Below are 22,503 nucleotides of genomic sequence, written 5' to 3'. Positions count from 1 at the left end.
TTAGACCGTCCGGGTAAGTTACTGGCCCGGGATCCAACTGGAATCGCGTTTTGACAGGTTGGGAGGAAGACAATGCCTGGTGTTTGATAAAGGACGGTGAGCTGGGAGTGCTCGAGTGGCGAAGAGCGTGCGTTTCCAGTGCCCTGTCGTTTCGCACGGCTGTTTACCAGCCTTACCCCGAGGATGGGAACTTTCTCACCGTCTTTTTGGAGAAGCTCTGAGTGTTGCTTCTGCTTTGAACTACAGTAGCACCCTCTTCACACACCAGCTCAGATAATACTCTGGATTAGGTCATATTTACAGAAGCGCTCTTGGTTATCTTTACCAGAGAACTGTTCCCTCTGCCCAAAACATCTTCCTGTAATGAGGAAATGGGCATTTTTTACAGAAGTACTTCGTGTTTTGTTTTGTTTTGTTTTGTTTTGTTTTCAACGAGCAGAATCTTTTGTCTCTGAATAGCATCCATTTCTTTCAGATTGTTGAAATACATTACTTTCTTCTGGAACTGGGGGAGAAAGATCTGAAATAGCGAGAGCCATACATGTTAATAGAAGCTATGATTAAATTTGTCTTGGAATTTTGGAGTCAGGAGAACCTTTAGAAATCTGGTATGACTTGTTTTAGAGCCGAGAAATTAGGCCCAAGGAGATGAGTGACTAGCCGTGGGTCCTACAACTGGCCGAGGATTGGGCCAAAACTAGGATCTGGGCTTCTCTACGTTCCTATTTATTTATTTATTATTTTTTTAAGATTCTATTTATTTATTCATGAGAGACACACAGAGAGAGAGAGAGAGAGAGAGACCGAGACACAGGCAGAGGGAGAAGCAGGCTCCATGCAGGGAGCCCGAGGTGGACTCGATCCCAGGTCTCCGGGATCGCTGAGCCACCCGGGCTGCCTTATGTTACCATTTTAGAGAACTCTTTTCACTCCAGTCCCGAGCCTCTTATTCTTCGTTGATTGCATTCTTCACCACCAGTACTAGTGCCCGTCCCTAGGTCTTTGTGCAGTAAAGTTGAAAGCAGAAACGAGAGAGCCTCACTCTGATTCTGACAGCTACCCTCAGTTACCACAAGTTAGCTGATGAGATTTATTTTTTTCCCTAACCTGAATTTAATAAAACTGACATTTCATTTAGAATTTTCATAGGCCAGTAACTATAGTTTCACCCAATTACAGGCACGGTTCATTCTTGCATGCATTCAGTAAAATCCATAGGTCAATATTCTGTCCCACAAAGCCTTAACTGCTCTATTGTTCTGTGCCCCAACACCAGCATTTAAACAAGTTTTGTATCAGACTCTGATTTTAAGATTTAAAACACCTTTGTTGCATTTGCTAGGTTATACCACCTACCTTTCATGTATTTTCTTTTTGAATTACAACAGTTTTCTTTGTTGTGTGTCACAAATTAACCTTCAGAAATGCAATAATGTCAATTAATTCTGATCATGTTCTAGTCAATGAAATTCACGTATCAAAGTTGTACCTTGTGTTCAGTTACCCTGGTGATTATTGAAAATCTGCTTTGCGTTTTACATTATATTAGTCGCTAGAGGAGAACAGAAAGAAGTATAATATATAGACTTTGCCCTCAGGAAAGATAAGGTTTACCCTTATGAGTGTAGGAGACAATCTTCTACATTCTCTGAATACAAAGAATGCTGTAGGTGTTCTGGTTAGAGGGAGATGAGTGAGGCCTCAGGAGTCTAAAGAACTTCCTGAACACTTGGGACTTGAGCTAGCCTATGAAGGTTTAGATTTACAGAGATGCTGGAGCAGTTACTCTGAGGGAAAAGTGAGAGTATGATGTGGAGATTAGCTTTGGGTGAGGGGAATGGAGGGAAACTTGGATGAGCTGATACCTGAATTTGAAAGGCTAAAAAGAAAAAATCACACAGTTGGAAGGATATCTGTCTGTGGAAGAGTTTGATTACTAGATTGAGGAGACTTGGATTTGCATCTTCTTGGGCGAGATATGGGGAGCCTTTGAAAGGTTAGAAGCCAGATATTAGTGTGATAAACCAGCAAGATGAACCTGTCAGTGATCTACAGATTGAGTTCCATCAGGGAGAGAATGGAACGAACCACCAATGACTAAGTAGCTGTTGTAGTTAATTAAATATGAAGAGATGAGACTCTGGACTAGGATAGTCAGTAGGAGGGATCCATGGCAATTGTTGTTTTTGTTTTTATTGTGGTAAAATATACATAAACATAAAATTTGACATTACCAGTTTTAAGTGTACAGTTCTGTGGCATTAAGTACATCTACATTGTCGTTCAACCATCGCCGCCTTCCATCCCCAGAACTCTATTTTCCCCACCTGAAACTCTACACCTGTTAAATACTAACACCCCATTTACCTATACCCCTAACCCCCGGCAACCATTATATATTTTTTGTCTATGAATTTTTTTTTTTAACATTTTTTTATTTATTTATGATAGTCATACAGAGAGAGAGAGAGGCAGAGACACAACAGGCAGAGGGAGAAGCAGGCTCCATGCACCGGGAGCCTGATGTGGGATTCGATCCCGGGTCTCCAGGATCGCGCCCTGGGCCAAAGGCAGGCGCCAAACCGCTGCGCCACCCAGGGATCCCTGTCTATGAATTTGAGTACTCTAGGTACTTCATGTAAGTGGAATCATACATATTTATCATTTTGTGGCTGGCATGATGTTTTTAAGGTTCATTTGTGTTGTATTTGTCAGAATTTGCTTCATCTTAAGGCTGAATATTATTTCATGGTATGTATGTACATCCATTTTTGTTTATCTGTCAATGGATTCTTGGTTTGCTTCTACATTTTGGCTATCAAGGATAATGTTGCCATGAATATGGGTGTTCAAATGTCCGTTTGAGTCTATACTTTTCATTTCTTTGGGGTATATACTCCCCTAATTTTACATTCCCACCATGCACACAGGCTCCAATTTCTCCATATTCTCACCAAGACTTGTTTTCTGTTCTTTTGATAATAGCAATCCTAATGGGTATGAAGTGGTTTGTCATTGTAGATTTGTGGTTTTTTTTTTTTTAAGTAATTGCTACACACAACGTGGGGCTCTAACTCAGAACTCATGACCAAGAGTCCAGTGATCCACTGACAAAGCCAGCCAGATGCCCCCATTGTAGTTTTTATTTGTATTTTTCTAATGTTTAATGATCTCTTCTGGTGCTTATCAGCTTTTTGTATATCTTCTTTGGAGAAATATCTATTGTGCTTGTTTTGGCAGCACATAGATTAAAATTGGAATGATACAGAGAAGATTAGCATGGCCCCTGCACAAAGATGACACACAAATTCATGAAGTGTTTGGACTGTTGTGTGTCTTGCTCACTTCATTGTGCCCAGGACTTGCACAAATACATGAAATGATTAAACAAATACTTCAAGGATCTGATTTCTGGTAACTGATGGCAGCATATTTTTCAGGTTCTTCAGATACTCATCAACCATTAATGTCTCATGCCATATTGTAATAGTCTTATTAAGTTTTCTACTTCTAAAAAAGAGAAATATGTATTAAGTTCTTTTACCATTTTTTAGTGTAGTTGTTTGCTTTTTTTGTTGTTGAGTTGTAGGAATTCTTTATATATTCTGGATATCAATCTCTTATCAGGTACAGGATTTGCAAATATTGTCTGTGATTCCTTGCATTACCTTTTCACTCTGTTGAATGTCCTTTGAAGCACAAGTTTTTAATTTTGATGAAGTCTAGCTTACATAGTTCTTTTTTGTTGCTTATGTTTTTAGTGTTATATCCAAGAAATTGTGTGCCAAACCCAAAGTTATGAAGCTTTCTCCTGAAAAAACCCTTACGTTTAGGTCTTTGCATGCAGATATCCAGTTTTTCCCAGCACCATTTGTTGAAGAGACTGTCTTTTTTCCATTGAATGGTTCTGGTATCCTTACTGAAAATGACTTGATTATACCCTGCAAGGGTTTATTTCTGAACTCTATTCTATTGGTGTGTGAGTCCGTCTTTATGCCAGTATCACATTATTTTGCTTACTGTAGCTTTATAGTAATTTTTGAAATCTGGAGGTGTGAGACCTCCAACCTTGTTCTAATTCAAGATTGTTTTGCCTGTTTGTGATCCTTTGAGATTCCAAATGAATTCCAGGATGCATTTTTCAATTTCTGCAAAAAAAAAAAAAAAAAAAAAAAAAAAAAAAAACAACTTTTTTTAATGCCATTGGGATTTTTTAAATAGGGATTGTATTGAATCTATAGATTGGAGCAGTGTTGACATATTAAATCTTATAGTCCCTAAACACCAGATATCTTTCAATTTACTTGTATCTTTAATTTCTTCCCACAACATTTTATGGATTTCAGTGTAAAAGTCTTTCATCTCCTTGGTTGAGTTTATTCCTAAGTATTTTATTTCTTATTTATCTATTTTTTTTAAGATTTCATTTATTGATTCATGAGAGACACAGAGAGAGAGGCAGGCTCCACGCAGGGAACCTGATGCGGGACTAGATCCCTGGATGCCCAGTATTTTATTTTTTTTGATGCTATAATAAATAGGATTGATCTCTTAATTTCCTTTTTGGATTGTTAATGTACATAGCTCATTTTTGTGTGTTAATTTTGTTTTCTGCAGCTTTACTGAAAGCATTTATTCAAACAGGTGTGATCACACACATGATCTCAAATTTTCTACGTATAATGTCTTTTTGAACAAAGATAATTTTACTTTTTCCTTCTGATTTGAATGCCTTTTATTTCTTTTTCTTGCCTAATTGTTCTGACTAGGACTTCCAGTACTATATTGAATAAAGTGGTGAAAATATACATCCTTGTCTTGTCCTGATCTTAGAGGAAAAATTTTCAGTCTTTGACCATTCAGTATGATGATAGTTGTGAGTTTTCCTTTATTATGTTGAAAGTTTCCTTATATTTCTTGGTTTGCTAAATGTTTTAGCAGGTGTGTTTTAATGAAAGAAAAAAAAAAAACCTCAGTTAAGGGTGCTGATAGTGTCTCTAGCCTAGTGACAGGGCAAATTCTGCTGTCATTGGCAAAATAACATTAATGCTCAGCTGATGTTTTAGGCATCTGTGTACATTTGCAGTTATGTTTTGGCTGAAGAAAAGTAGTACTACAGTTAATTCAGCAGGGAGGACTGACACTAATCAAATAATCATACAAGTATATGCCTGAATAACTATAGTATGATTTTGCTCACAGCTGTATTCCCAGCATCTAGCATAGTTCCAGGCACACAGGTGCTCCCTACAGCTATTCATTGAATTCAGAAGCAGAAAACTTAAGATTTAACCCAATAAGCTAAAAACTGTATTGCGAATAATTTTTTAATAGAAATGCATTTATTTTTATTTTAAACTGTCTTTCCTGTTAACCCAGTCTTGGTACAGTAGTAAAATAAAATCAGACTTCTCTACTCTTTTTTTTTTTTTTATTATTTTTTTTTAGACTTCTCTAAAAAGGAACAAGCAAGTGACTTTTTCTAAAACAAGTGTCTTTAAAAGTGAGGCAACATCTTTTTAAGTTGATGGTAGTGGAAGTTGGTTATCAGAATCCAAGATTTCAGGGGCACTTGCGTGGCTCAGTGGTTGAGTGCTTTTGGCTCAGGTTGTGATCCCAGGGTCCCTGAGGGGAGCCTGTTTCTCCCTCTGCCTATGTCTCTGTCTCTCTCATGAATAAGTAAAATCTTAAAAAAAAAAAAAAAAAAAAAAAAGAATCCAAGCCAAGGTTTCAAAGGGAGACATAACTTAGAAGTGACTTTTCAGCTGCCTGTTGACTCCAGATTTATAATGCATTTCAAATATTTAGTACTTAGTTTATTTGCAGAACAAGTTCAAAATTCTTTTAATGCACACTGCAGTGGTTTTTAGTATCCTTTTTTTTTAATTTTTAAAATTTTGACAGTCTGCAAATTTGACATTACAAATTGAGTTTTCATTAACATCCTTATCTCAAATAATACAGAAACTTCAAAAACGTATAATGTACTGTTATGTAAATTGATAGTGAATCCTTGTAGTGAACAATATGTTAGGATTGGAATAAATAGGAATCACTTTAATCCAATACATAGAGCATCCTTTACATTACAGATTCAAGAAAGTTTTTTGAGCATTGTTGGAATTTTTAGGTATAGTTAAGTAAAAGAACATTGTACTGGAAATCAAATCTCTGTTCAGATTCTGACTATGGTTTATAGGTTTGATCTTAAGCAAGCCATTTAATCTGTCTGGGGCTTAATTATCCTCCAGTGTGTGTGTGTGTGTGTGTGTGTGTGTGTTATACATCGATACATAAAATACAATAGTTTACAAAGCCATCTTGTTTTTGCTATTTAATTCTTCCCCGTCCTGTTGTCACTTTCTTATTAGTGTGAACTATTGAACATCCTACTGACCACTTCTCTGCCGTTTGTTCTCCCACTCTCCCTCTCCTTCTATATTCTCTATATTGCTACCACATTTATGTTTCTAAAAAACCCAATTGGGTTAGGTAATCTCCCTACTTAAGAAAAACCTTGTTAAAACGTCCCACTGCTTATAGGACAAAGTCCAAACTCACAAGAGTTTGTAGACTGTCTCCAGCCTTAGATTTCCCATCACTCCAGACATACTAAGCTCTTTCTTGTTTCCTGTGCTTGTGTTTTTCATGTGTTTATTCCAGTGCTTGGAGTTCTTTTTCTTTGTCATCCAGGAAACTCTGAGAAGATGATTCATCACCTACTCCAGGGGTAGATTTTGATTACTCCAAGCCAGTCAGCTCAAGGCATTTCCCTGTAAACTCTTATTTGTCCCAGTCAGATTGAAGGGAAGGAGACATTTTTATTTCTGGGGACGAGGACTTTTTTCCCCCTATTGTATATGAACAAGAGAATACGTGATCCCAGTTGCCACTGGCAGCTGTCTTGTGACTGCAAGGGATGATAAAAATGCCTGGAGAATGGTAGATCAGAGAGAATGCACGTAGGTCCATGATAACATCATTTTAGACACATACTGTACTTGTACTGGAGCCTGGGGCTTTCCCTTCCATGGCATTTCGTCACCTGACAGATAAAATCCTTATGTTGAAGCCATTCCTTTGGAGTTATTTGCCATCAAAAATCACCTTATTGATACAGTCATGTTTATGCTTCAGGACCCGGTTCAAATATGACCTTTACCCAGTACTCACTCATACACTCACTCCCTTACTTCTTTGGCCCACTTCGAGCTCTATTGCACTGTACTGTAATCACTTGCTTATATGTCTGACTCCTGCACTTAACTCTGTTTACTTTGAGCCAAAGCCTACTGGATGGAGCGTAGTATCTGCTACATTATAGATACTCAGCAATGAGTTTTTGGATAAAATAGAAGCATGAAAAAGGGTTTTTGTAAACAATTTTTAAATAAACATGAGGTATGTCATTGTCTTTAAAGAGAAATGGAGAAATCAATTAGACTAGATATACAAAGTGTTCTTTGCTTGCCCTTAATTATTTTCTAAAAATGTTCACTTAGATAAAAAGTTTGACAGTTTCTTCTGACCACAGTCCCTTAAATTTATGAAAAATCTTACTAGTGTCAGAGCCCTGGAAGGAGCAATAATGAATTGTGTTGTTACTGTGCAGTTTCCTTCCTTCCTTCCTTCCTTCCTTCCTTCCTTCCTTCCTTCCTTCCGAGACTTGAATGCCAGAACTAACTTGAAGTATAATATCTGTATTTTTCCCCTGTATTTTGAAAGCATATTCAGGTCTGTTTTATCTGGGATTTATTTGTGAATTGTTCTTTAAAGAAAAATTCCATAATATGGTTCATAAGACCTACTTATTCTTGTCTTCAGACTTTCCCAAAATATTTCTTACTTGCTTGAGACTACATGAGAATTTTCTGGTAAGCAAAAAAAAAAAAAAAAGCTTTGTGGCAGAACTAGATGAATTGTAGCAAATGTTAGTAATAGCTTACGACAGAGAGATCTCATTATAGCCTTAATTACAAAGTCATAGTTTTGTCGCATGCTCCCACAATGAAGTCTAACAGAAGAGGAAAGATGGGAAAGGAGAGTTAAGATTCCTGTCTCAGTATACTTCACCATTTGTTGGCTTGAGTCAAATAAATTAAACTTCAACATAGTAATTTGTAGTTACAGTAGCCATCCCCACCCTTGTCCACAGGGGATATGTTCCTAGACCCTTGGTGGATGCCTAAAAGTGTAGATAGAACCCTACATATAACCATACATATATTAAATTTTTTCTTATATATACATACCTGGGATGATATTTAATTTATAAATTAGGCACACTAAGAGATGAACAATAATATACTTGATCTTAGCCAAAAGGCCAAGAACTGGTCAACAACAATAATAGAACAATTTTAACAATATACTGTAATGAAAGTTATGTGAATGTGGTCCCTCCCTCCTTTGATATATCTTATTCTATTGTACTCACCCTAGTGATGATATGAGATGATAAAAATGCCTGTGTGATGAGATGAAGTGAGGTGAGGGACATAGGCATTATGATGCAGCATTAAGCTGGTGTTTACCTTCTGATGATACGCTTTGGAAAGTGAATCCATGGATAAGCTACTGTAGCTATGCTTAAAAATTATTTCTAATAATTGAATATCTCTTTTAATGATTCTTTTACTGGTTTAGTGTTTGTTTTTTTTTTAAGATTTCATTTATTTATTCATGACAAACACAGAGAGAGAGAGAGAGAGAGAGAGAGAGAGAGAGAGAGAGAGAGGCAGAGACACAGGCAGAGGGAGAAGCAGGCTCCATGCAGGGAGCCTGACGTGGGACTCAATCCCGGGCCTCCAGGATCACACCCCAGGCTGAAAGGGGCGCTAAACCGCTGGGCCACTGGGGCTGGTTTAGTATTCTTAATTGAATGATGATCTGTGAGATTTCCATTGTGACTATTCCTAGGTGGTTCATGACTCCTCGGAGATTATCTTTAAATCACTTAAACAGCTAAGAGATAACAAATTTTAGACCATGTGAGATATACATTTATAAAGTAGCCATTTTTTTTAAAGTAGCCATTTTATTTAAGAAGTATTTCATAACTGGGGGCAGCCCGGGTGGCTCAGTGGTTTAGCGCCGCCTTTGGCCCAGGGTGTGATCCTGGGGACCCAGGATCGAGTCCTGCATTGGGTTCCCTGCATGGAGCCTGCTTCTCCCTCTGCCTGTGTCTCTGACTTTCTCTGTGTCTCTCATGAGTAAATAAATAAAATCTTAAAAAAAAAAAAAAAAAAAAAGTATTTCACAACTAGAAATTCTAAGAGAACACTAAATATATAGTTTTGTTTTGTTATCAAAAACTCAAATACCGGGACACCTGGATGGCTCAGCGGTTAAGTGTCTGCCTTCGGCTCAGGGAGTGATCCTGGAGTTCTGGGATCGAGTCCCACGTGGGGCTCCCTGCATAGAGCCTGCTTCTCCCTCTGCCTATGTCTCTGCCTCTCTCTCTCTCTCTCTCTCTCTCTCTGTGTCTCTCATGAATAAATAAATAAAATATTTAAAAAAAAACAAAACTCAAATACCCCCACCCCCAAAGTCAAACTATGACTCTCTAGTAGAGCCAAAGTTCTAAGAACCAGGCTCATCTCCTCATCTCTGCATTTTTTTCTCTCAGTTTCTAGTTTAAAATTTTTAATGGTTACACTTAAAAGAATGTTGCATAGATTAGTGGAATGTGATGTACTTTTATATTCTTTTAAGAATGCATTTTTAATAGGAAATAAAAGTATCAGCAGGAACTGACAGCTGTTTTGAATTACAATAGGTTATATTAGAAAAAGCCCACATGGGCTTAATAAGATTCTCCTAAGCAAAACTCTAGCACGTAATCTCCATGTACAGTAATACCCTGGAATTTTATAGAAAAATGCCATTTTAAAAGATATCTTCATGGTAACTACACTTACCATGGTGAACATTGGGTAATGTACAGAATTGTCAACTCACTATGTTGAACACCTGAATTAATATGTATGTCATTAAATTTTTCATTTAATAAAAATAAAAATGTTTTCTGACTTGACTTTTTAGGTGATGGTTGGTTAGGGGAAGTACCATTTTAAAAAAACTATTTATTTATTCATGAGAGACACAGGCAGAGGGAGAAGCAGGCTCCATGCAGGGAGCCCGACACAGGACTTAATCCCGGGTCTCCAGGATCACGCCCTGGGCTGAAAGGCGGCGCTAAACCGCTGAGCCACCAGGGCTGCCCGGGAAGTATCATTTTTTTAAAAAAATATTTTATTTATCTGAGAAAGAGCAGAGCCAGAGAAAGAACTTGCATGCCTGAACATGAGCTGTGAGGGGGGAGGGCAGCAGGAAAGGGAGAAGCAGACTCCTTGCTGAGCAGGGAGCCTGACGCTGGAATTGATTCCAGGACCCTAGATTCATGACCCATGCCGAAGGCAGAGGTTCAACTGACTGAGCCACCCAGGCACTCCCAAAATAACTATTTTTTTTTTTTTTTTTTTTTTTTTTTTTTTTTTTTTTTTTTTTTTTTTTTTTCAAAATAACTATTTTTAATAGATGATCATGTTAGCTACTAACTATAGGTCCACACTCTTTTATTTATAATTTGAATTTCCAAAAGTTCTGAAAACCATTTTTTAGGGAGACTCATTTGATGGCAAACACTGATATGACCTGGATTCATTTGGCAATGAAACCTGATCTAAACTAACATAGAGGGCAGCCCCGGTGGCGCAGCGGTTTAGCTCCTTCTGCAGCCTGGGGTGTGATCCTGGAGACCCGGGATCGAGTCCCACATCAGGCTTCCAGCATGGGGCCTGCTTCTCCCTCTGCCTCTCTCTTGCTCTCTCTGAATGAATAAATAAATAAATCTTTTTTAAAAAATAAAATTAACATAGATTAGTTTAAATATTTAATATACTGTGAAATATTAATTTGTTTGATTATGGGGTACTATGCTAAAACTAACTGGGCATGTTTACATACTATACAGTAAATAATTCACATACCTCATTACTTTCTTAAGAAAGAGGAAGAAAGGTCTAAATTAAAGAACATATCCAGCTCTAGAGATTTCTGCCTGATAAGAGATTATGACCCTGTATTCTGAATAATACATTTAAACTGGTAATGGACATTCAATATATTTAATTTGTTAATGGTGGAACTAAGATCAAAAGACAGTATAGTATGTAACACTCAGTAGTTTAATTGTTGATAAAGTTTATTTAACCAGAATGTAGGGAGAATATGTAAAAAGTAGAATAAACTCACTGATTACCTCATTGGTTTAACTGTAAGTAAAAAATATATTATTTAAAATTAGATGCTGGGGCACCTGGGTGGCTCAGTGGTTGAGTGTCTGCCTTTGGCTTAGGTCGTGATCCTGGGATCAAGTCCCACTTTGGGCTCCCCGTGGGGAACCTGCTTTTCCCTTTGCCTATGTCCCTGCCTCTGTGTGTGTGTGTGTGTGTGTCTCATGAATAAATAAATAAAATCTTTAAAAATAAATAAAATCAGATGCTGGAGTGGTGTGTGTGTGTGTGTGTGTGTGTGTGTATACACACACAAAATAGAATACTACTCCGCCATCAAAGAATGAAATCTTACCATTTGCAATAATGTAGATGGAACTAGAGGGTATTATGGTTATTATGCTAAGTGAAATAAGTCGATCAGAGAAAGATAATTATGTGATCTTACTCATGTGTGGAATTTAAGAAGGAAAACAGAAGATCATAAGGAAAGAGGAAAAAATAAAACAAGACAAAATCAGAGAAGGAGACAAACCATAAGAGACTCTTAATCATAGGAAATAAACCAAGGGTTGCTGGAGGATAGAGGAGTGGGGAGACGGAGTAACTAGGTGATGGACATTAAGGAGGGCACATGATGTAATGAGTACTGGATATTATATAAGACTGATGAATCACTGATCTCTACCTTTGAAACTAATAATATATGTTAATTAATTGAATTCAAATAAAATTTTTTAAAAGATAAAGGAATAAAATAAAATTAGATGCTGGAGTAGACAGGAGAAGGAAGTTACTAGATAATTTCATTATTGCTCCTAGTAGAGAGCCAGTGGATAGTAGACAAAAAAGAGGGAATTTGGGGTATTGTATGGAAGTGTTAGTAAAGGTGACTTTTATATGCTCATCTGGTCCCAAGATTATTTTTTTAAAAGATTTTAATTATTCATGACAGACAGAGAGAGAGAGGCAGAGACACAGGCAGAGGGCGAGAAGCAGGCTCCATGCAGGGAGCCTGATGTGGGACTCGATCCTGGTTCTCCAGGATCACACCCCAGGCTGAAGGCAGCGCCAAACCACTGGGCCACCGGGGCTGCCTCTGGTCTCAAGATTATGGGCAGAGGAATATTAGGGTCATCAAGAGTAATTTGAAGGTTGCAAGGACCTGTTTTTTTTAGAGTGTTTTCAAGTCTGACCTAGAACTCTTACATTTGTGGGTGGAAAAAAGTATTAATGAAGTTACCTATGGAGCAGGGAGTTAGAGTAGACAGGGAGAGCATCTAGTCTTTGAATATATTTTGTTTTGTGGTTTTGACTTTTTTTTTTTTTAAGATTTATTTATTCACGAGTGACACAGAAAGAAAGGCAGAGACACAGACAGAGGGAGAAGCAGGTTCCCTACCAGGAGCCTGATGAGGGACTCAATCCTAGGACCCCAGGATCCCAGGATCACGACCTAAGCCAAATGTATTTAATTAGCCAAAGGCAGATGCTCAACCATTGAGCTACTCAGGCACCCCTGTGGTTTTGACTTTAAACCCAACTAAATATTTTACAGAATTATGTAATAGTTAAATTAAAAATGAAATGCCTAAAAATCAAAAGTAACATAAAACTTATCAAATGTTCTTCTAGTTAGTGATATAATCACACAGACTAAACTACTCAAAAAAAAAAAAAAGAATAAACTACTCAAGTGACTCACATGCATTTGTAGGTAATTGTAGGATATCTTGAGTTGGATAGTATCCTAAGGGTAGAAAGAATTGCAAAAAATAAACATAAAATGATTTTATCATATTGTTGATGGTAGATAGTACTGACATTTTAATTCTCAGCTGATTAGTCAATGAACAGTTGTGTAGGCAACTTTGACATGTAAAAAAGGAGAAACAGAAGAAAGATTGATGAGATTAAGTAAAAGTCTTATAAATCTGAATTTGAGTTAGAAGCATCAATATAAACTCCTATATATGTTTGGATCTATGTATGTGCTTATATAGATATATGTGCATAAAATTACCTGTCTCTATGTACTAAAAAGGCACTTAGCTCCCCTAGCACTCAGATTGTGGTTTCTAAATACCATTTCCCACTGAAAGAAATTAGAGCTTCTTTAAAGAGATGGTTGAGGGGCGCCTCAACTCAATTGGTTAAGCATCTGCCTTGATCTTAGGTCATGTCATGATCTCAAGGTCCTGGGATCAAGCCCTGCCTCAGGTTCCCTGCTCAGCAAGGAGCTTGCTTGTCCCTGTCCCTCTGCTCCTCCCCCAGCTCATGCTAGCTCCTCAAATAAATAAGTAAAATCTTTTTTTTTTTTTAAGAGTTTTATTTATTTATTCATGAGAGACACAGAGAGAGAGAGGCAGAGACACAGGCAGAGGGAGAAGCAGGCTCCCCTCAGGGAGCCCAATACAGGACTCAATTCCTGAACCTTAGGCCCCGAGGGAACCTCGGCCCTGAGCCAAAAGCAAAGCTTAATAACTTAGCCATCTAGGCATCCCAATAAGTAAAATATTTTTTAATAATAAAGAGATGGTTGATTCCAGGTCTAAAGCAAGAAAATAAAAGATATGTCTGGAATGAGATGTAACCCCAGAAAGCAAAGAAGCTACAAGAGACCAGTAGGATGTGTCATAAGGTCCCAGGAAGCAATTTGAATAAGTTTCCAGTGTCCAAATATGGGATAATTTGAGCCTCAATAAGGATAACTGCAAAGGATTGAAACCCATCAAATATATTTAGATCCATAAATCTCCTTTAATCTTGCTGCTGATGATCTTTAGAAAATACTGGGAAGTTCATTGCTTTGAAAATTAGTAAATAAAGGTAAGGAATCATTGATTATTCTGCTTCTTCTACACAAAGTATGTATCAGAAAACTGAATAGTTGATTAATTTCTCTTTCAGAAGTTTTCCAGCTAATGAACAAAGAAGGGATGATAGAATATCACCATGTTGCAACTCCTCATTAATTAATGACCCTAGTTGGTGATCATTGGTAATTGTTAATATCACAGACAGAGAAGTAGACATTTTGTACCTATTGTTGGAATTACACACCACCACCTGTGGAGTAGTCTTGAGAAAATAAGCTTTAAGAAGTATAAAAATGATCCTGAATCTGATCAAGTCACTAGTTCTATCAATTACAGTAAATACAGATCCAGAGGAACATACTAAACTATATCATGGTGATGCATTTGGCAAAATCCACACCTGGAAACTCTAGATAATCTGATTTTTTTCAACAACAACAACAACAAAATGGCAAGAGGGGGAAAAAGAATGAGTGAGTGAAGGAACCTATTTAAGAAACATAGTCATGCAGTCACAATGTATAGACCTTATTTGGATCCTGAGTCAAACTAAGAAGAAATAACCTAGTTGGAGAAATGTGAACACTGAGTGGGAAGTTCATATTATGGAATTACTATTCATTACTTTAGATGTAATAATGGTACTACAGTTGTCCTTGTATCTTTTCTCTTAGAGATGTATAAAGATATATTTACAAGTGGAATAATATATGCTATCTGGAATTTGTTTCAAATAATCCAGAGGGATTGCGTAGAGAATGAGTTGGGATATAGTGATACAAGACTGCCACAGATTGGTAATTATTGAAACTTGGTGATGGAATGAGATTGTTTTACTATTCTCTTCTACTTGTATAAATTTTTTTCTTTAGTACAGAAGTTGCAAAAGTATCTTCTGCAAAGAAGAAAAAAAACAATAGGAAGGATTGAAAATAGAAGCATAGACACTAGGGAGGGTTGATGTTTATGGAGTATAATCCACAATCCAAAAACTTTTAGTGTTCACCAACACTGCAGAACACTGAAATTAATTTAAGATTGTCCCTTAACCTTCATTGAGTGATAAAGTAGAAACTAACAATTTAAGACTTGAGTAGCAAGAATTGTATGCAGTAGATATAGAGAAGCTTAAAGAAGACATGGCTGTTCTCCTTGGAAAGGTTGATACGGGACTGAAGACTTGAGATGCTTTCTTATTGAGACAAAAACAGTAGGTTAGAGATCAGAATGCCTAGGATCTAGTTTTGGCTTTGTCATTTTACAATATATTTTACTTTGGATAAGTCACTTCACCTTTCTGCCTTCCCTGCCTCATTCATCAGTCAGAGAATGAAGCCTATCCTGTAATGTGAGAATAAAATGAATTGCTGTGTGAAAAGCACTTTGTAAACTGTATGGTCCTCTTATAAAATACTCCCACTATAGTTATTAAAAGAATATAAGGAAAGGCAAGACATTGTTTTTGTTTCAATGGAGATTTTTCGACTTTTTAAAAATTATGGTTAAAAATACATATAAATTAATATATATATATGTATTATATAAGTAACATATTTACCATTTTAACTAGCTTTAAGTGTATAGTTCTGTGGCTTTAAGTATATTCACATTGTTGTGCCAACATCACCACCATCAATCTCCAGAACTTTTTTTCTTTCCCAAATGAAACTAACCATTAAATACTAACTCCTCAGCCCCTGGTGACCACCATTCTACCTTCTGTCTCTATGATTTTGACTACTCTGAGTACCTCATATAAAATAGGATCAGGGATCCCTGGGTGGCTCAGCAGTTTAGCACCTGCCTTTGGCCCAGGACAGGATCCTGGGGTCCCGGGATCAAGTCCCACATTGGGCTCCCTGCATGGAGCCTGCTTCTCCCTCTCCCTGTGTCTTTGCCAACCCCCTCTCGAATAAATAAAATTTTTAAAAATAAATAAATAAAATAGGATCATACAATTTGTTCTTCGTTGACTGGCTTATTTTACTTAACATAATGTCAAGGTTTATGCATATTGTAGCAGGTATCAGAATTTCCTCCCTTTTAAAGGCTGAGTAATATTCCATTGTATCTTATGTATCATTTTGTTCATCCGATTATCTGTCAATGGACAGTTAATTTGGCTCCACCTTTTGGCTATTGTGAATAATGTTGCTGTGAAGATGGGTATACAAATAGCTGTTTGAGTCCCTGTTTTCATTTTTTTAATAGCCAGAAGTGGAATTGCTAGATCATATGGTAATTCTGTGTTTAATTTTTTGAGGAATAAGTATGGGTTTTTAAAATAATTGTGTATTTTGAAACATCCCAAGAATGTCATATTTAAGGCTGTGTATATATCCTGTGATTCAGGGGAAATGTTGGGGGGTTTTCCCTCCCAAATACTAGTACAGTTTTTAAATCACAGTCTTCTATGAGGCTTAGATTATATCCAGTGGATCTGAGAGACAGTTTTTGGATTGAAAAGCTTGAAGAATAATTACAAACACGTCTTTTATTTTTAAAAAACTGATTTCATTCAGCAGTTTTTAACTCAATACTTCATATTTGTCAGGCATTGTTCTATGTGCTGAGAATTTAATGTTGACTAAATGAAATCCTGGCTTTCCTGGAGCTTAGTGTGAGGCTATTAGCAAAAAATAAGTATATAGTTTCAAGTGCTGCAAAGTGATGTAGAGAAAAATAAGCTGAAGAAAGGGGATAGAGAATGATGGGCTAAGATGGCATGTTATTTTTTAGACGATGATTAGGGAAAGTCTCTTTGAGGGCATGACACTTGAGCAAAGATCTGAATAAAATGAGGACATGAGGGGATCCCTGGGTGGCTCAGTGGTTTGGTGCCTGCCTTTGGCCCAGGACGTGATTCTGGAGATCTGGGATTGAGTCCCACATCGGGCTCCCTGCATGGAGCCTGCTTTTCCCTCTGCCTGTGTCTCTGCCTCTCTCCCTCTCTCTCTCTCTCTCTCTCTGTGTTTCTCATGAATAAGTAAATTAAAAAAAAAAAATGAGGACACGAACCATTTGAGGACTTTGTGGGAAAGTTTTCTAGGCATAGGGAATAGCAGGCCCTGAGGTAGGGGCAGGAAATGTAAAAAGACGAAATCAGAAGTCAAATGAAGACCTGTGTATCTCAACCGGTATCTAGTACTCATCTAAAGAAATGGGTAGGTTTAAGATATCTTATTAGAAAGAAAAGTAAGGGAAAACTTAAGATGGAAAAATGTTAGGGAAATTTATTTGTATATTCTGTTAATGATTCTAGAAAATATATATCTATTCATTTGTGAGGTGAAAGATGCTGGCAAAATATTACTGCTGACAAGACATTCATTCCAATAATGATTACCACATGGAAGACATATCCTCTTCCTCTAAGGTATAATTTTCTTGGCACAGTGAACCCGAAAGGTATTATCTTTGTTCAGAGAAGGTAGAAATGAGACTGATAAAGAGAATGTGTTTCAAGAAGTGATGTCTAAAAATCTTAGTTAATAAAATGTTTTAATATCCAGTATATCAGGCAGCCCCGGTGGCACAGCAGTTTAGCGCCGCCTGCAGCCCAGGGTGTGATCCTGGAGACCCTGGATCGAGTCCCACGTTAGGCTACCTGCATGGTGCCTGCTTCTTCTAAAGCCTGTATCTCTGCCCATCTCTCTCTCTCTCTGTGTCTATGAATAAATGAATAAAATCTTTTTAAAAAATATCCAATATATCTTAGTGATAGCATATATGACTATTACACAGATAGTATTAGGAGAACACATGGACTCAGACATGCTAAGGATTGGAAGAGAACTTCAGTATCACCATTGTTTCACCAGGCACTATGCAATAATGCTGTTATGCCCAAAATGGCCTTAGGCCTCAAAAAATGAACAGTGTCAGGGCACCTGGCTGACTCAGTTGGTAGAGCATGTGACTCTTGATCATGAGGGTATGAGTAGAAACCCCACATTGGGTGTAGAGTTTAAAAAAAACCTGTCACTTCTTAGATGCTCTATCTTTGTGAACATCGATAGGACCTTTATAAATCATATCCCCAGTCAGAAATAAATGAATTATGGAGTGCCTGGGTGGCTCAGTCAGTTTAGCATCCGACTCTTGATTTTGGCTTGGGTCATGATCTCAGGGTCATGAGACAGAGTGCTGTATCAGGCTCTGCATTCAGTGGGGAGTCTGCTTGAGATTCTCTCCTTCTCCCTTTGCCCCTCTCCCCTACACATTCTCTTTCTCTCTCAAATCTTTTTTTAAAAAGGGAGTAAATGAATTGCCAATCTCCAAAGAATGCCATATTGTAGTATGTATTTGAGTGTTACCTCTAGAGTTGAAAATATTAGTATTAGGAAGCTCTTGTTTTCAGACTTCTTCCTTTACATCTGCTCTGTTTGCATTACTTCTTCCTTGGTATGTCTCTCTGGAACCCCAAACCTGTTATCCTTATTACTCCCAGTTCACCCATAAATTACATGTCCTGTGTTTCTTCTTCATTTATAGCATTGCTAACCACCCGGTCATGCAAGGTAGAGACATGATCATTCCCTTTTTCCTTTCCATTTATCCCCTCACCAGTTTTGTGCTATGTTTTATAATAAGGATTATCTTAATTTTTTAGTATAGATATCTTAAGCAAATGCGAAATAGTGTTTTAACATGCAGAAACTGGACCTAGAATATATGTTTCAGTTTTATATATCTGGACTGCAATATCCTCTTCCTGTGTTTCTATTACAGCAAGCGGGTGGCACAGGATGAGCCATGGGGTTGAGGAAAGAGATAGGAAAAATTTTTATCACAGTTCCAAGAAAGTCTCTACTAAACATTATGAGAGTAAGAGTTTTGTCTAACTTTCTACTTCTCGTTTTACCTAAGAGGCGTTTTTTTGTGTCTCTGCTAAAGGTCCTTCATAACTGACATTTCTCAAAACTTGTTCATCATCAAACCCACTTCTTCTACTGCCACCTCCATACAAGATTCTTTCTATAGACTTCGGAAGATACTTAGGAGGAACACTCTTCATTCGTCATGCCAACAAAGTTTCTGTAAGGTTCAGAATGGAGAGGCCCTCATTAAGGCTAATGTCCCATTATAGATAGCTTGCTATCCCTTTTCACTGAAAATTTAAAATAATAGGGTTTTCTTCTATATATTTGTACTCTCTTAGTCTGAGCCGTGTGAGGAAAAATAAAATTTTAGTACAGAATTCTCTCTAACTTATAAACTGTTATTATCTTCCAATTTATAACAACTTGAATAATTTGTGGGACCATTCACGTGACTATTCCCTTGATGATCTAGTACTTTAGAATTTGATGCCTTTAAGAAGACTGCCTTGGATGAGGATACCTTTGAGTATTTGGCCTCACGTTTCTGTTTTGTTCTGTATTCTGCTTTTTTCCATGTGGAGCCAAAGTCCCATAGCTTACTGTCGGGCTCACTCAGCATGTTTTCCTATCTCTCCAGCCCTACTGCTGGAGCCCACAGAAACTCATCAACAAGAAATACGTCTTGTATTTTTTGTTTGTTTAAAATTTTCATAAGTTGGTTTTCAGAAAATGTGAGATATTGGCTTTGAATGGAATTTATGAGAAATTCCGTGTTTTTCTTTAAATTCAGTTGCTTCAAATATATTGTCTGGTTTCAGTTCTATTTCTCTGTGTACTTCCTTTATAAACTCAAATCTAGATTCAGATTTTTTTTTTAAGATTTTATTTATTTATTCATGAGAGACACACACACACACAGAGGCAGAGACACAGGCAGAGGGAGAAGCAGGCTCCGTGCAGGGAGCCTGATGTGGGACTCAATCCTGGGTCTCCAGGATCACGCCCTGGTCCAAAGGCGGCGCTAAACCGCTGAGCCACCCAGACTGCTTTTTAATACACCATTAAGCCAACAGTAAAAACAGTTGTCCCTGATTAAAATTGTGATTTTATTTATTCACCCAAATATTGTATACTTAGCTCAAAACTAGTCTCCCTGTCATGAACACAAAAGTACTAAATTGCACCATTATCTTATAATACAGTTGATTGGGCAGTTCTGTAATCTGTCTTAGAGGGCCTCGTAATCATTTCCACCTTTGGGTTACAGGCCCTTGTTCCTAGCTGTTGGAGAAAAATTTTCCCATTCCTTTGAGAGGTACATCAGTCTGGGGATATAGCTACTAGGAGAAGGCAGCAAAGGCTTGGGTGTCAAGGATGGCTGGGGCCACGCAGCTCCTGCTCTGGTTGCTGTGGATGTTACTACTCTGGCTCAGGCTGCCCCATCAGGTCTCAGTCACCACTGCCAGAGGCACAGACAAGGGGAATAAGCAAAAGCCCAGGAGCTGAGAGTCAGGCTTCCAAACCTTTTCAGCCCTATTACCCATTTTTCCACCAATTACTTCAGGAGGCTTTTATTCTGAGGTTTTAGGTCTAGATGAAGCATTTTGTTTGTTTGTTTTTTTAAGATTTTATTTATTCATGAGAGACACAGAGAGAGGCAGAGACATAGGCAGAGGGAGAAGCAGGCTCCATGCAGGGAGCCTGATGTGGGATTTGATCCCAGGACTCCAGGATCACGCCCTGGGCCAAAGGCAGGCGCTAAACTGCTAAGCCACTCAGGGATCCCTAGATGAAGCATTTTGAATGTGAGCCCTGAAGTAAAGGATACAGAGTAAGAGGCTTATTCACATCTTCACTCTGCAGCCACATGGGTCCTTTATCCACCTCTTTCTAGGAATTGGCCTCAGCTTTAAATGTCGAGACACTGAGTATTTCAGGATACCTCAACATCTCTAAGATGTAGAATGAGAATTCAGGCCAGGTCAGACCTGGCACAAGACCAGGCCAGGCCCGTCATGAAAACCCTTATGATGGGCTACTTCTGCTTTCCACTGTCAGTCCATATTATCTTATTTAATTCTTAACGTGAAGCACGTTGATAGTGTCCTCATTTTAGGGATTAGGAAGGCTAGGTCCTTATTTACTCTTTCCTGGATTATAGCAAGAATCCTCTAATAAGTCTTCCTGCATCGAGTATCTTCTGCCTTCAGACCATCTAGTAGTCTTTTAATACAAATACTAAGTGTGCTTCTTTCCTACTATTTTTTTTCTTTGTTCCAGTAGTTCCCCCATTGTGTTCTGAATAAAGACTCAACACTTCAGTGTGGAATTTGAAGCTTTTTTATCCAACTCCTACCCATGTACTTTAACATATATACTCCTTAAGGCCTTAGACACATTATTTATCAATGTTAGTGATAATAGCTAACATTTATTTGTCAAATGTATCATCTTTGTGTTCTTTGGTAGATGGTAAAAAAGATAAAGCTGCTGAGCACATACCGTTGGGAAGCATACAGTTCAGTGGAAATGTAATTATGCTGCAGTATTAGCCAGATAATTGAGGTGTGGGGCTGGGGTGGGACACTGACTGGGACTGGAGTTACTCCCACTTATTCATCCTTTTTTTTATCTACGTTGAATGCCCTTTCCTTTTTTACTTGGTGCACTCCTGTTAATTCTTGAAGGTCTGACTCTAAACTAGGAAGCCAAAATAGTAGCCTTTCTTTTAATTTCATGAGGAATCCTCCTACTCAATATATAACCACTGCTATATTCCCAGGCCTATCAAAGTGCCTTGCACACGTCAGGTGCTCAGAATTGGATGGGTGGATGAATGGTTGATCAGGCATAAACAAGTGTTGTCCTGCCATCAAAGAACATGCAGTCTAATGTAAATATTCAGAAAGGCACTTTTGCTCTGATTTTATAAGCTACCCTTTCAGTTAAGTCATTTTTTTTGCTTTATATGAGAGATCCTTTTAAGTGCCAAAAGTAATACTGTCAGGTGTGTACTCACTTCCCATTTCTGGAATGGAACTATATTTGTCTGCTCTGGAAATTTTTCCTTCAAACGTTTGGGGGGAAATTTTTGCAAAGATAACATTGTTCATAGATAAAAAGCCTGAATGTCAAGCCCATTTCTGGAACTTACCAGTTCTGTGACATTGAGGAAGTAACTAAGCCTTCCATGCCTCATTTTCCTAACCTCCCAGTTTTTCCTTATGCAAGGGGGAAATAATAATAGACCCACACCTCACATGAATGAAGAAATTAAAGGATTAATGCAGGCACACTGCTTAAGAATGGTTGGCTTATAGTAGTTAATAGTTACGATAATTGTAATCATACATATATTTAGTCAGATTTTTATTTCTATAAGAAGCTGATAACAGACATTTAAATTCTAGCAATAAACTTTACATATCAAATTTAAGGATTTAAATATAAGCCAAAACAATTTTGATAATTCTGGGATCTGAGTGATACAGGTTTGGGGGCTCAGTATACTATTACCTTTGGTATATTTTTGAAAACTTGTATGATATTTAAAATCAGAAATGTGTAAATAAATACAAATAATATTTTTTTATTATTTTTTTAAAGATTTTATTTATTTATTCA

General features: G+C 37.5%; 1 protein-coding gene and 1 non-coding gene across 16 annotated transcripts in view; both read left to right on the top strand.

Annotated features, from left to right (window-relative positions):
- The window catches only part of BTBD7 (BTB domain containing 7), a 109,466-nt gene that overhangs the window by 25,285 nt on the left and 61,678 nt on the right, over nucleotides 1-22,503 (top strand). The gene's annotated exons all lie outside the window — the stretch shown is intronic.
- On the top strand, nucleotides 3,225-3,331 carry LOC112658094 (U6 spliceosomal RNA). The gene has a single exon (XR_003135499.1). It is a non-coding gene; the product is annotated as a U6 spliceosomal RNA (small nuclear RNA).

This window comes from Canis lupus, chromosome 8 (genome assembly GCF_003254725.2).
Source record: "Canis lupus dingo isolate Sandy chromosome 8, ASM325472v2, whole genome shotgun sequence".
NCBI classification, from domain to species: Eukaryota; Metazoa; Chordata; class Mammalia; order Carnivora; family Canidae; genus Canis; species Canis lupus.
The sequence above is the reverse complement of the archived record's forward strand: the minus strand, read 5'-3'. Positions and strand labels throughout refer to the sequence as shown.